This window comes from Vipera ursinii (genome assembly GCF_947247035.1).
Source record: "Vipera ursinii genome assembly, chromosome: 3".
NCBI classification, from domain to species: domain Eukaryota; kingdom Metazoa; phylum Chordata; class Lepidosauria; order Squamata; family Viperidae; genus Vipera; species Vipera ursinii.
The window spans coordinates 181,776,689-181,788,663 of record NC_139516.1 but is presented as its reverse complement, the minus strand read 5'-3'; positions in this window follow the sequence as shown (position 1 = coordinate 181,788,663).

The window sequence follows — 11,975 nt, the reverse complement described above, 5'->3', positions numbered from 1 at the left end:
ATACCTTACTGCATTTCTTGAGCTGCTGATAAAGCAAATTGCACTAGAAGACCAGCTACTAGGACAAGATAGTGCTATGACAGAAATAATATAAGGAATAATAAGGACTCAGGTGTCCATAATTAAAGCTGTATTTCAACCATAGGGTTTCAGTTACATCATTTATCAATGTCATTACAAGCTCTTGACAAAATTACAAATTTATATGCAGAATTCAGAGATACATGATTTGTTAGAATGCATGAAGAATGTTTCTATTAAAAGCAGGCAGACAATATGTTAACCTCTAATGCTAGAAATGCCAGCAATCTAAGATAGGAAGAAAATCTGCCTTTGTTTCCCATTCTTCTGCCTCCCCCACTTCTCCTTTCTGCCTACTTAGCAACTGAACAGATTAATTCCAAGAACCAAGTCAAGGTGGGCCAGGGAAAACTCAAAGTGACTCTCTAGAAAGATTCGCTGAGTATTAAAATCCATTTCCGTCTTGCTAGCATTTCAAGGGACGGGTGGGGGTTAACTGTTAAATGGCAGAGTAAATATGTTAGTGTTAAGTATTGGGTTCCTCCTGAATAATATAGGATGGTATGTGAGAACTTCCTAGATGAGGGAACAATTTTGCCCAAATCCTTAAACATGCACACAATGTTCCACTCAGTCAAGAAAGAGCCTTTCAGCCTTTCTTTCAATATTGCTTTGGAAGTTTTTCTCTGAAGCTTCTTTGGTCAATAAAACAGTGGCAGATAGAGGAGGAATACAGCTATTTTTATTTTATGAAGTTAGAAACAAACAGTAATATAACCCCTTATAACTTATTCTTTCATCATCTTTTTCAGGTTCACACACTTTAGTCTGCAAACCTGTATCCTGATGGATGGGTTATGCTCTTGTTGAAAAGGCACCAGCAGGAAGACAGCAAGCCTGTTTAATCATGGAGGTTTGGCATCAGAACTTGACCAGATAACTTCCCATAAGGAGACAGTGAGGGACAACCCAGGAAAGAGCCAAGAAAGGGGAAAGTGCATTTTTGTCTCTGTCTCCCTCTCTGAGACTATGACGCTTGCATTATCAGTATCAGCTACTACAGACTTATAGCAAATTTGTCTTCAACTTTATTATGAAAAAGAGAAAGGCAATTGAAGATAAACATGCAAGAGATGAGTAATGTGGGAGAATAAATGAATAAATACCCTGAAACAATAACCAAAACAAATGTTTCTCCAAATGGCAATAAAAGTGCATTAATTCACAGTTGCAAATTACTACTGCTTAGAGCAGATGTACTTAATTATGGGTTCCTTCTTAATTATGAATTCCTCATCAATTTGCAATGCAAAGCTTACAGCCTCAATAGATAAATGTTTCATTTTATTTATTTGTTGCAACTATTTAGTAGAGGGTTTATCTAAAAGAAAATATAAAAGAAGCAAAGTATATGTATTAAAAAATGCCATGAGATGTGTCTAGATGAATGCAAAACTGAAAAGAAAAAATGTTTTAATTAGTGCTATTATGGAACTCACTAAAGTATACAGGTGATAATCCACTCCACTGACAAACCTATCAACCTGATTACGATACATAAACATATGCTACTATTTGGGCTCTGTGGGGGAAGGGTTAAAATCATCAAGGTGGTGACCACACTCAAGTGATCAAAGCTCCAGTGGTGTTTTAAAATAAGGCCATGTCAGTGTTGGGATTCAAATATGTGGATAACTTTTTTCTCTGTGTGGATGCTGCTTCTGGAAGTCCATTCTGGGCCTGGGCAACAAAAAAATAGCTACCGGTTCTGCCGAACTGGTGTGAATTGGCTGAATCCCACCACTGGCCAGTGTCCATAAGCCACAATAAATTAAACTAGAGACAACAAAGCACAAGTTAGGTAACCCTAGTTTATAGTCTATATTATTCTGCTAATAAATACATTGTATCACAAAGCATCATAGGTGGCAGTTATGCCAGTGATATTGTACAGTATATATAAATCTAAAGTCCACAGATATAACAGAAATAGCATAAAACATTTATTTGGAAAATACATCCATTCATATACTGCATATATAATATGTGTCTTAATAATGTGTTTTTGGAAATTAAAAGAGAAGCCACATAGCTGTCCTGTTTTGGCCCTCACTCCAATCTTTTCAATGCCTCTTTTTTCCTTAATCTCTACATCGGCCCAACTTTCGAAAACCAAGAAAATGTTTTTCCCCTCTGCTTTCTTCAACTCCATCATTCCTTCTGATCTAGAAATCCTTCTCTAGTTTCCAAATCTTTTACTTATGCATTGCAAAGATTGCTTGGAGGTGAGAAATACTTCCAATGTAATCTACTGAATTCCCTGCGTGGATTGCCCCTGTGACTATGTAGGACAGATGGGGAGGAAGCTAACCACCAAATTGCAAGAATACAAGTGAACAGTTCGATGAGAAGACCCGAACTTATTGGTAACCTCACACTGCAATGAACAAGGACACACTTTCAACTTTGCAGCAACTTAGATTGTTGGACAAGCAGGCACAAAAACAGCCAGGGAAGTGATTGAAGCCGCTCATCAGTCAACAGGAGTGCTGATTTACCACTAACCTGTCAAGTACTTAGAAGGAGAGGGTTTGGCAGCACAAGCAAATGACAGCTAATGACTTAAAAGCCAGCATTAACACACCCCAATCAACATCTAAAAAGCTACTTACAACAAGCACTATAAATACAACAAACAGAACAGTACACACTCTGCTAGAGAGAAGTTCCCTGAAGATGGCTTCAGCACAAGTCAGAAGACAAAACCTGATCCTGATGACCGACCCAGATTGGATTCTGAACCATTATACTGAGAAACATATATTCACCTCATTCTTTAGTTTCCCTTGAAAATGAAGGACGATGCTACTATCCCTAACCTATTTCTATACCAGTTTCATGAAAGGACATCTTTCCTTTAACCTTCCTTGCCTGACCCCCTCCTTATCAATTTATCCAGAAGTGAGTTAATACTACAATTTCCTAAATAGACATATGAGTAATGTGTAGGCACCTTCTTGATATTTTTTTTCTCATCCAGGGAAATGATTGTGAAAAGTGATGGAACAATTGAGAGAAAGATACTCTAACATAATTTCAGAGAAAGAATGTGCTTTCAGACAAGAAATGCTGGCATTAGTCTCTACTTCCAAGAGAAAGTAGAAGAAACAGAACATGGAAAGGGAATCCTTCAGAGGGAGCTGCAAAAAATGTCTCCATCTCTGTGACTAAATATGATAACTTTTTCCATGACAGCCTGATCTGGCACCTTCACGAAACCCACAAGATTAGACATTTATTTTTGTTTGGGAAATAGAAAGAAATCCAGACTCATAACCAAATTCCAGAAGAAGAGGAAGCATTGTCAAATCTGTTTTGGATCATGATTAACTTGCATCCCATGGAGTTCAAATATTAATACATCCACATCCAGTCCCTGATTTAATGACTGCATTAAAATTCAATAAAATGTACCTAATTGGCCTATTGCTTAGGCAATTGGCTTTGCATCAGTTCCAACATGAGCCAGCCAATTATGAGTTATTACAAGCCTTTCTTATATCCCACATGGAAAGAGTTTGACATTTTCCACATCAGGATTAAAAGATATAAGTCATCTGCCTTATAATGTATGCGTATGATTATATTGTTGAAATAAGTGCTATTTAGCAGTTCAGCAGTTTTATTAAGTGAATTCTATGTGCAAGCTTTATTTCTGACAAAGGATATATTTTTATGAAAATAATGGCAGTAAAGGTTTGCTATTCCAATTAAGGATAATAGAATTGATGTGGAAATATAGCACCTGTTTTACTTCAAACCGTTGTTTGATATGTTTCATATCTAATATATTTAACCCATCTTTGTTAAAAGGGCTAATATTAATACTCCAGAGAATTACTTTAGCCAACATTCAGTGAACTGGTGAATTCAACAGAGCATCTATCTTTTTTGTATGATAAATCAAGTGAGGAACCCATTTCTTCCATTCTGAATGAGTGAGAAATCATACAATAGTTCTTGTTACTCTGAATGTTTCCCAAATCATCTTAGAAACATCTGAAGACACTTAGTATTTAATTTAAATCTGTTTTATCTTAATTTAAAATGGACTTTTAAAATTTTAATAATCTAGATGAGCAGTGAGTGGCGTGGTGGTGTGAAGATGCTCACCTCCCACTCTGAAGGTTGAGAGTTCAATCCTAGGCAGCAGCAGATGTTTCTCTATCAGGGTGCAAAGAGAAAAATATCTACTGTGAACTCTGCATAGGCATCAGGAAGGGCATCCAGCCAGTAAATGCTCAGTTTCATTCAGCCGCCCTGACTCCATCCCAAATAAAAGGATTAAAGAGTTGTAAAAAGAAAAGAAAAAACAATCTGGATGAGCAATCCTTTTGAATGTTATTTAGCAGAAACAAATAATGTTTCCAAAGAATAGTCTGTCAACCCATGGACCAATTTTCTGTGACTATACAAACAATGCAGCATCCATGGATTTGGGTGAGAATATTATATAATTTTTATGGGTGATTGAGGGGTACAACATTTGGTAAAAAACATAAGTAGTATAAATCATAACAACATGACACAAATGATACATGTGATTTAGTGGGGTGAATGGGCTTGAAAGTTTAGTAAGCCATGACATGAAAAACAACACCCATAATTTGCCCCAGACTCATAATTATGAGTGTTGCATAATTAAAACTAGTTCTACCTAAAAATAACTAAAAAAGAAACCAAAAAGAAAATCAGATAATGGAATAAAACATATATTACAATCAAAACCAACAAATACATCAAATGTATATATTACCAACCCACCCCAGGGCCTGGAGAAAAGCCAGGTTTTTTTTAAAGAACATCTAAAGGCTTGCAGGATAAGGATGATCTAAGTCTGCAGGAATTCTATTCTACAGGATAAGTACTGTAACGGAGAAAATGTGCCTCCTGGAACCTTGGATACAAAGCCTTCCCACTCTGTTATATCTTACAAGGAGGGCAGAAATCATGGGATATCAAGTTTAGATAGCAAGGGTCTATACCATGAAAGGTTTTATAGATGCTAACCAGCACTTGAATTGCACTTGGAGATTTGTTGGTAACCAGTAAGCATGTGTAGCAGAGACATTACATAGACATATTTAGATGTGCCTATAATTGCTTTGACTGCTGCATACTGGACCAACTGTAACACCAAATGGTTTCAATGTAAAGTCCATTACAGTAAACTTCATGTGAGGTGACCACGAGAAAGAACTACTGATTCAGGAAAGAGCACAATTGGCACATCAGAGGAGTTTATGCAAAGGCCATCCTGGCTTCAAGTGCAATCCCATTCAAAACTAAAGATGGAAAATTTCCAGGACCTATTGTTATTGTTATGAAAAAGCCAGTTCTTCCACATCAGACCCAAACTGCTTTCAGGCATTATTGTTCTGTCCCAGCCTACGTGACTCCTTGTTAACTCACAAGGACAAACCCCTCTTCCAACAAGTAGGCTGGAAATGCATGAAAAACAAACCCCTTTTAATATTATTTACAGACCTGCAAAATGTCCCAAAAGCAAAGACAAACAAAACATGATTCAAATGGAGAATTGTTCACAGGCAAGGCAATCACAACATGATCCCATGAAACTTGAGTCCTTTGCAAACAGTCACCTTCAGCAATGAGCACCGCCCACACCTTCCCTTTTTATTATGCAGCCCCAAGGCATGGCTTCTCAATGCTTTCTCCTTCGCCCTTGGAGTTGCCCCATTGCCTCCTTCTGTCCTGCTCTTGTTGCCTGTCGGCGTTTGCAAGCATCTATGATGTCTTCCAGCTGTGAGTTCTCAGAGTCTGACTCAGCTTCCCAGCACAGCTGGGTCTTAGCCTGAGCACAAGTGGAAGGGCCAGGCTCTTCATCAGATTGTAAGTCCTGGAGCTCATCAGAGCTTTCCTCTGACTCTGATGGCTCTCCAGCCCCCCCTCTCCTTCTTTTCTGATTCCTCAGACTCAACTGCTGGGTCCACTGGCTGGCATGGAATCACAACTATTATAACATGACTTCAACAGCATCACTACCTATTTCTGCAGAAATAGCTGGCCCCTAATTTAAAGGTATTCTGCTTCCTTTCCTGGATTTATTCAACTTTTATGAGATTCCAATAGTTAAACAGAGTTTACTGGTAAGATGACATACAATAAGGATCCCATAATCTGTAAGCAGAGAGAAGATGGCCAGCCAACTGAGCTCCTATGTGGTGCTGCAGAAGAAATCAATCTACCTAGGACCTCATGAAGGATCTTCCAAGCTGGATAGTTCTGGTGGTGTCTATGAGGAATCTTTCTTCAGATTGCTCATCTGACTAAAAGAGAGTAATGATGCAGGAAAGCTCCTTTCACATTGCTGGCTATCCCAGCAACATCCCCGCTGACAAATTGTTAACAGAACCTAGAAAAAGAAGGGATGTGCCCTCTTAAAGGTTTTCCCTTCCTTCCACTTTTGCCCACAGGTGAGAAATGCCGGTGATGTGGGAAAGTTGTTTTCATACCATTGGTTTCTACCAAAATGTCCCAGATGACCAATGGATGAGAGATTGATGATAAGGGAAAGGTATGAGATGAAAAAGCAATGGCATGAAAGAACCAACTATGAAAGTACAGAAGGAGGAAGCTCAGATGATTGCATGTTGAGCAATATTGAAGATACACAGTCTGAGATCCCCTTTCATAAACTAAATATCCTCTAGAACAAATAATTTTAATAAAGTGTACATGATCTTGAAATCCCCCAACTTAGAAACACTTTGACTGGCAATAAAGAGACTGTATCTTCAACTGTAACCTATAGTAATTCAAAGCCATTCAAATTGTTTTACAAGGTGAATCAGATGGGATCAATGCATCAGTGAAATTAATCAGATTTTGGGGTTCTTGGTAATCTCTGAACCTGTGGTTTTATTGTAGGCTGATCATTATCCAAACTAGGTAACATCATCAGTGCTTGTGGTAAAACGTCTGCAAAAAGACCCCCAAGGTCAGAGAGCACCAAGGACCCCTCATTTCACCCCTGAGCTACAAGTATTCTCCTTTATGGATTAATTTTAATTTTTAATCCCATTTATATCCCGCCCTTCTCCGAAGACTCAGGGCGGCTTACAGTCTAAAGCACAATGTGCTTAGCAATAATCATCATCATCATAATAATAATCAGATTACCTCTATGACCACAACTTGTTAATTGAAATGAATCAGTATCTTATTACAGAAATTTAATTGATTTTATGATTATAAGCTCAGTGAAAAGGGATTTTTATTTTATTTTTTTAATAACACTGCTGTTTGCCTTGAAGTGTGATCTGACATATAGGCAATTTGCAGATCTTTTAAGGTTCTGTTGAATAAATTGAAAAGAGGATAATAACTCTTAGCTTCTTTTGGTAAGAGTTATTAACTGCATCCTAGACCATTGTTCATAATCAGACTGGACCAAGAGAAAAGTAGCAATTTCACAAGAAGATAACATGGAAAAGAAGGTACACAGAACCAATAAGGGAATATATGGTACACTAAGTCGTATAATTTTCAGCCACTTCACCATGAGCCTCTTGTTATACGAACATTATATATTAATAATCAGCACACATTTTTATTAACCTGTGTTGTTTTTTTATATGGATGTGTCTATCTACCCAGACCTTTCAGAAATGATACTTGGAGCACTCCAAAACTCTATTTGATATAAACCATAATTAATGTATGCTACTCACAGGTTTACAGCACAGGTTTCTGGCTTAACCAGTGCTTGTTACCATCACTATCTTCGTAAGTTCATAAAAATGTGCCTCCTGAGTTCATAAAGAGAGCACTTTTTAAGTGGAATAGGTAGGTTATGTCCCATTAAACTGTTTCAATTATTCACTGTGGTAAATTCAATATGTCCTCCAAACAATCCTCCTTTTCTAAAGCATATTCCTTTACATTAGTTTGGATATAGCAATTTCAGCCAAGCCATTTTAATTTATACTTTCTATCCTTGCGAGAAGCAGTTTCACATAAAATTGCTTCTCATTTGAAAATAGCCTATGTTTTATCAGTTGCTCAAGCAGCCTCAACACACAGCATGCTATTTGCATTAATTAGGGCACCATGTGGATAACTATGGTTCACCAGGTAGTATTTGCTAGCTTCCTTCATTACAAAAGAATTTAGGCTGATTCCAACATGATCATGAATAAAAACCCAAGAGATCAAACCTTTCTTTGAAAGTGACCATAGTCCTTGGCTTATATACCATAAACCTTCACAGTCCTCCAGATGTAATTATATCTCACAGAATTCCCATATATTTTCTGGGAAAGACTGGAATTACAGTCCCAAAATATCTCCAGGGTTCTTGATTGCAGAAGACAGATATATGAAGAATCTCTTTCACTGACCTGAATGCCCGTAAACTTTCTCTATAATCCTTATTCCACAGTGATATTTTTCAGTAAATACCACATTATACAGTAATCTTTGACCTAGTTATCAGATTGTAAATGGGGAGCTATTTGTTAAACAATGTAAAAAATAAAGATCACCCAGATGCCATTTTGTTCACCAGTTATGCTCTGTTGTCACAGTCAGTTTTCAGATTTGTATAGTTTCCACCCTAAAGCTGTTTCAGTTGTTGAAAACATGGGGTTAGGGAGGGTGCCGAGCCTTTATTAGTTTTCTGTTGATTTGGGGTATGTTTGATTGTTTTGCTCTTCCACAGTTTTATTGTTTGGTCTTTTTGTGAGTATTGCAAATCAACCAGAATCTTTTGCAAGATAGGTAGTTTTCCAGATCTAATCATCACTCATCCATCCATCCATCCAACAACAAATGATTATTTTAAAAGTGAGATTCAGCTATGTAGATGTCAGAGAATGGTTACCAGGGCAATGTCAGGGAAGCATAGCTTAATCCTATTCCAAGAAATTTGAGAAAACAACTCAGACCAGTCTCCAATTCTCATGAAGCTAAAGCGAGCAAGGAAGAAGGGAGGACATTTAGACATGTATTATTCTGTTAGTATAGCAGTTTCAATATGATTAGTCTTGAAGTGTATAGCAATGTTTTTTTTAACTTGGTTTAACCTATAGGACTCAACCCAATTCAATGTACTGTATTTTTACTGGATTGGATTTTATTTCCATTCTTTGAGTCTAGAATTTGTGCAGTATTTTTTCCACTATTTTGCTTCTTTGTTGTGAACTCTTAAGGTATTTGGCTCTTGTCCTCCAGTAAAATCAGCTTCTGAAAATATGTCTCTCAGCTCAACCTACTTCTTGGAGTAATTGTGGAGAAAAATGCAAGGGAGTGCTATATGTGCAGCCTTGAACTTCTGAATGAAATATAACAAATTCTTATATAAATAATATGGCAAAATCACAATTGATTAAATAGCTCCCTTGGATAGATATATACCCTTAATATGGTAAATGAAATTTTACAAGCAAAATAAACTTCATAAAGCAATTTGTCCAGTTCAATAGAAATTGATATAGTAATCTTATAAAATATAACTTTTCTACTTGGGGACAAAATATGATAAAATTCATAGTAGCAATTTTTTTATGTGTGGCACCCTCATGACAAATTTAGACAAACTGGGATAAATTTTCTAATGACATTAAAATAATAAAAGAAAATAAATAGAAGTGGTATTTGTACAGAATTATAGTATTTTTTTGTTAAGATGGTTCAAATATTGGGAGGGAAGATCTGTTAAGAGAGAGGTTTAATATATTCAGTTTTTTTAAAAAGATAAAAGAAAAACACCTTCATGCTTTACTCAGCTTCTCTTCACTTCATCCATGAAGTTCTTTTACCATCATTATGGAAGTGGAACACCAATGCTTTCTTCCTTTTTTTTTAATGACTTCCCACTGTAGTTTATGCTGTGGGATTTTCAGGCAGGTCAGTATCTGAGTACTAATTACTTAGTCTCTGAGATAAGAAGCTATTGTGTAGCTCAGAGGTGTCAAACTGCTGGCTTGCGGGCCTGATGCATCATAGCAAAACCGCACCCACCCCATTGCCGGCAATGGCAAAAAAGTTGTGATATGTCGCAACACGTCACGTGACTTTGCAAGTTTGATACCCCTGGTGTAGCTGCTAGTTAATGGACCTTAGAAAGGATGCAACTATTCAAGATATGTGACTGGTAACAATGAGCTACATATAGCAAACCATATTCCAGTCTGAAAACTGAGGGCAGGCTTATCAGTCAACAAATTAAGTTTCCCTTAATGAATGGCATGATACTTCCTTTGTTACACCTGAAGGTTCAAGACCAGGAGCACAGTACAGCAACACAAAGTCAGAATAGGACAAATTCAACCCTGTCTATTATGCCTGAGGAATCCAGGTTAGGCAAACATGATATGCAAACGCAGGTTTTTATTATCCTCTGCTCTGCCCCATATTGATGGATTCACTATGATCTTAATCAAGTGCCAAATTAAAATCAGTATACCTGAATATTAACAAAACTACCTGGATTTTACCTGAGGCAGAAATATCGTTCATCCACACATGCTTAAATATGGCCTCAGAAACAATTTGAAGCAAATCTACAAGTTTGCAGAGAAGGCTGCCTACAATAAGTGGCAGAGGTTTGCCAACTTAATTATTTAAGCATGGTTGGAGCACATTAATATGAATGAATGAATGAACCTTTATTTTTATTTATTTTATTTTTATTTTAATTCCATTTATATCCCGCCCTTCTCTGAAGACTCAGGGCGGCTTACAAGCTTAGCAGTAGCCTTCATTCTATGTATATGCCTGCTTATTAGGGCTTTCACACACACCCCAAGCGGCATTATTACAAAGTCAGCTTATTGCCCCCAACAATCTGGGTCCTCATTTTACCTACCTCGGAAGGATGGAAGGCTGAGTCAACCTTGAGCCTGTTGGGATGCGAACCTGCACTAATTGCAGGCAGCTGGTATTACTTAAGGAGGCATTAGCCCACTGCTCCACCAAGGCTTTATTGTCAAAGTACAACCATGTATACATTGAGATTGGCTGAGCCTCCCTTCGTGCCCCCCACAACTCACAGTGACAACAAACCCACCATCTTGTTACACCATGTGAGCTAATTGTACAACACACCGTCCTCGCAAGTCAATCATACATAGAGTTATTTCCCGTTCAGGAGCCTGACAGCCCATGGATAGAAGCTGTTCTTCAGCCTGTTGGTATGGCTGGCTATACTCCTGTATCTCCTGCCCGATGGTACCGACCAGGGTGTGAGTCATCCCTGAGAATTTTCCTCACTCTTTCAAGGCAGCGAGCCCTGGTGATGTCATCCAGTGGTGTCAAGGGACAGCCCACAATGTTTTGTGCTGTGCTCACCACCCCTCTGTAATATCTGCCCATCCACAGCTGTCAGGCCAGCATGCCAAACCACAATACAGTGCAAGAGGACGCTCTCTATAGTAATTGGTAAAAGAAAGTCATTAGCCATTGTTCTACCCTGTTCTTCTGCAAGACCCTGAAGAAGTGGAGTCTCTGTTGGGCCTTTCTGGCCACTTGGGTTGTATTGACTTTCCAAGTAAGATCTTCACAGAGGTAGACTCCCAGGAATTTAAAGGACAAAACTCTCTCCACACAGCCCCCCCTCGATGTAAAGTGGGGCAGGTTCCTCCCTTTTCCTCCGGAAGTCTAGCACCATCTCCTTTGTCTTCCCAATGTTCAGGTGCAAGTTGTTCTCTAAACACCATAGGGAAAGTTTTTGTACCTCCCCCCTGTACACTGTTTCATCTCCACCTGTAATAAGACCCACTACGGTGGTATCATCTGCAAACTTAATGATCGCAGTGGATGGGTCGGATGATACACAATTGTATGTGTACAGTGAGTACAGGTAGGGACTAAGCATGCAGCCCTGTGGTGAGCCCGTGCAAATATTTAGGTGAGAGATCACTAGTCTCTCA